Genomic DNA, 4,338 nt, shown 5'->3' with positions numbered 1-4,338 from the left:
TTCCTCACACAACAATTAAGGGCTGAGATTGAGTGAAACAAACATATCAAGGGCCAAATCTGACCCAAAAGTGATCAATCCATAAGGTTCTTCAAGAACCAATAGAAATTCACGAATTCAAACAAGTGCAAACTAAACCCATTAATATTATACAGAGTTTTGACCGTTTAATACTCAAAAAAGTAAAAGAAATAGAGAAAGGGCAGGAATTGTACCGTGTTTGGGTTGTGTTTGGTGAGAAACAGAGGAAACAATTAGTGTTTTGCCTCATATGGTCACACAGACTTGGAAAAAGAATGGTTTGCCTAAAAATTTACCATAAAAGGTGATGATGATAAGGGGAGAGAGAGAGGAAGGTGGAGGCGGCTAGGGTTTTCAACCCTTTTAGAGAGAGTCGATATAGGGGTCGTTTGGTATGAATAATAAGAATATGAGGGGTATTACCCCCTTTTTAATTAGTAACTGGGCCAGGTCGGTCTTATTTGGACTAGGCCTGGTCCGATTTTAAAAAGGAAATAAGGGGCCTGTGTATAGGTATACATTTATATACATGATATACATGTATATTTGTGTATACCTGCGTATATACGTCAACACAAGTTTAATAAATGGCCATAATTAAGTAGACCCATTAATTAAACCCCCTTAATTAAGGTGAAAACATAACTTTAATAACCAATTAAGAAATTAACAAAACGGTTAGTTATGCAAAATGGATTCAAATTGCAAATATTGACTCTAAACCATGAAGTAGGTTATTTCAATTACAACCATAACTAGCATAATTAAACAATTAAAGACTAGTTTTACACCAATAGCCTTAATTAGACTTAAACCATGAAATTGGTCATTCCAATTATGGCCATATTTATCTTAATCAAACAATCAAGGGCTAGTTTTGGAATAATGACCTTAATTGACTTGAACCATCGAACTGGCTTTTCACTTAGGGCCAGAATTAAACAATAATTGATCATTTCAATTTTAGCCACTATTAACTACATAATAAACAATATTATGGAATTAATCACAATTAAACACTCAATTAATTATGATAAATTCTAATAAATTGAATATGCAAAACTAAGAATTGAGGGGTAAAATGATTAATTCATTTAATTAATCAAATTCTTTGAATCAACAAAGTAGAATACTTGCTAATTAATTTTTGATAATTTTAAATTATTCCCTGGTTAAATTTAGCAAAATATATCATAATTGTGGCAAAAAAATATGTAAATTAATTTCTAAATTATTTATAATATTATAGAATTTTTTTTACCAAATAAGAATGGTAAAAAATAATCTAAATAATTTATAAAATTATTTTGATTCTAAAAAATACAGATTTTACTCCGTTTAATATCCAAGGACTCTGGGTAATCAAAATAAATTGTGGGAAGTTAAAAATTAGGTGTCAACAACTGTGCCTTCGGTGTTCAGGGATGACAGGGCCATTCCTGAGCAGCAAAATTGGGTAACCCTGATTTTTTACTGGCCTAGTTCATTCTACCTCTCATTTTTATGCAGTTTTCAAATACATGGTTGGACCCTTGTTTTTGGGTTTCTTATATATCTCAGGTTTCATGAGAATTCCGGTCACTTGTAGTTCGACTCGATTATGATTTCTAAATGCAAATTTATAGAAATCTCGGATTCCCCGATTATAAAACTGGGAAGTTCGTGTGATTGGTTGGAGGGTGATTGACTCTCTGGTATTGAGTCCGCCTATATATCCCTATTCTTAGGAATCAAGTCACTTGTAGTTGACTCGATCGGAGGAAAAGAATATCCCTTACGCGGGAACACCTTTGTGTGCGTGCCGGTGTGTGTTCGACTGGTTGCGAAATAATAAAAGAAAAAAAACAAAGTATATAAGCAAACAAGCGTTCTTGTGTGGCTGAGCAGGGAGGAGTGATCTTCCAAGTCCTGGCCGGAGAGCTTGACTCTCATTGGGCACCCTATCTCGATCGGCTGCGTAAGAAAAAGTTTCACGTTTTCTCTGCATATGTTTGAATTTGATTTGATCAGCCTGCTTCATCTGGCGGCTGTAAAACTGCTTCCATATGCTCAGTAATGTTGGTTTATTTTGGTGTCGAATACTGCGGCCACCTGATCGGATTTACATCGCCTTAACCTTCGTAGCGAATGCTGCAGTCGTCCGATCGGTTTTACATCACCTTGACCCTCGGAGCGAATACTGTAGTCATCTGACCGATTTTACATCGCCTTGACCCTTGGAGCGAATACTGCAGTAATCTAATCGGTTTTGACATCTCTTTGATCCTTTGATTATATCCGATAATTTGTATGCATGAATGACCCTCTCGGTATACTTGTATGAATATGGCCTCTACGGCAACAGAAAAGAAATACGCAAATGGCCCTCATGGCAAATAAGAAAATATGAATGGCCCTTGTGGAAAATAATAAAATATGAATGGCCCTTATAGCAATAGAGAGGAAATATGCAACTGACCCTCATGACAAATAAGAAAATATGAATGGCCCTCACGGCAACAGAAAAGATGCAAATGGCCCTCATGGCAAATAAGAAAATGTGAATGGCCCTCACGGCAACAGAAAAGAAATATGCAATTGGCCCTCGTTGCAAATAAGAAAATATGAATGACCCTCACAGACCCCTGGACAACTCGCAGGACTCATACCAATTAATCGCTACGTCACGCAACCGATATGAAGCCAATTCAACCGACTCTGTCTCGAAAGCTTTAGTCACCCGCAACGTACGCAGCATCTGTCGAATAAACTCCTGTGGATCCTCCGCGGGCTTCGACCCATAAAATTCTGGGGGGTTACAAGTCAAGAAATCACGGACCCTCAAACTATCGTGTCTGTCTGCATAATCACCTCCTCACCCGCGTCTACGAGCCTGTCCCGATACCAACCTGGTCAATAACTGTACTGCGTCACGCATAGCCCTATCCTCCGCCCCTGGCTGGGGAGCTGGAGGCTCAGGTGCTGGAACCTCAGGAGCTGGTGGTAAATCTGTCTCTTGACCTGCAGTTGCTGCTGCCCTAGGCTCCTCTGATAATGGTGGTGTAGCGGAGCTCGCTGACTGAAGCCTAATCTCAGGCACATATTGGGAAGAAGCCCTAGTAACCCTCCGAGTCTGACTGGTCTCTCCAACTACCGACTTGCCCTTTTGGGCGGCTGTCGCCTTCTTTGGAGGCATCGCTGTAAACATAACAATCTGTTAGGGAAAGATTATCCTGATAATACAGCTCTATCGCACGATCTAGAATGAGGAAGAAAGATGACACCCATAGTCGTATTCATATACATATTCTTATTCGTATTCGTATCATATTCGTATTTATACTCATATATATATCATATATATCCATATCATATACATAACATTTACATAGCATACCCGACCACCAAGGTTCGGTGTTTCACGTACCCGACCACGGCTAGGCTCAGTTATCATACATACCTGGCCAACCAAGGCTCAGGGTTCACATACCTGGCCCTACCAAGGCATCAGGGTCATCCATACCCTACTGTAGTGGTGCGCGTGCATTATATATATATATATATATATATATATATATATATATATATATATATATATATATATATATATATATTTATTTATATTCTACCCGGCCATATAAGCTCGGGGTTTCCTAATAGCCTTGCATAGGCACATATACGTAAAAGCTCATAGGCATCCTTAGTATCATTACTATTATCATCGTCATCATTATCATTATCACTACTATCATCATCATTATCGTTATCACTATTATCGTCGTTCATTACCTCTACCTTTATAGGATTACTCGTCATATGAGGAATCTAGTACAATCGTAACATATCGAGAATCATGAGTTTAGTAGTTTTGAAGAAAGAATCATTTGGAGGACAACATAGGCTTATAGAGGATTATATATTTGGCTAAAGAACCATGCCTTATGAAAGAAGGGTTAGCCTTACATACCTTTCCGTTCAACTATTTTATCACTTGCACGTTCTCCTACAATGCTCACGTTTCTACCTTCATTAGAGTTATACAATCATTAGAAAATCAATAGCTTAGCATAGAAGACTAAAGCTTAGAGAAAATTGGACAACATCTCCTTTATTTATACGACTTCCTCCATATCGTATATCAACTCCCAAACATCAATCATAACATTCACAATATCATAACAATACTCTTTAATCACATACATTATCCTTACTTCTCAATTCACTTCCACTTCATCCATATTCATGGTCATAGCACACTATTATATCCACTCATATACAATGTCTATCCCGTGTTCTTAATGTAATTTATAACATGATTATAATCATAGCATATCAAGA

The sequence above is a fragment of the Lycium barbarum genome, chromosome 9 (genome assembly GCF_019175385.1).
Source record: "Lycium barbarum isolate Lr01 chromosome 9, ASM1917538v2, whole genome shotgun sequence".
Taxonomy (NCBI): domain Eukaryota; kingdom Viridiplantae; phylum Streptophyta; class Magnoliopsida; order Solanales; family Solanaceae; genus Lycium; species Lycium barbarum.
The sequence above is the reverse complement of the archived record's forward strand: the minus strand, read 5'-3'. Positions refer to the sequence as shown.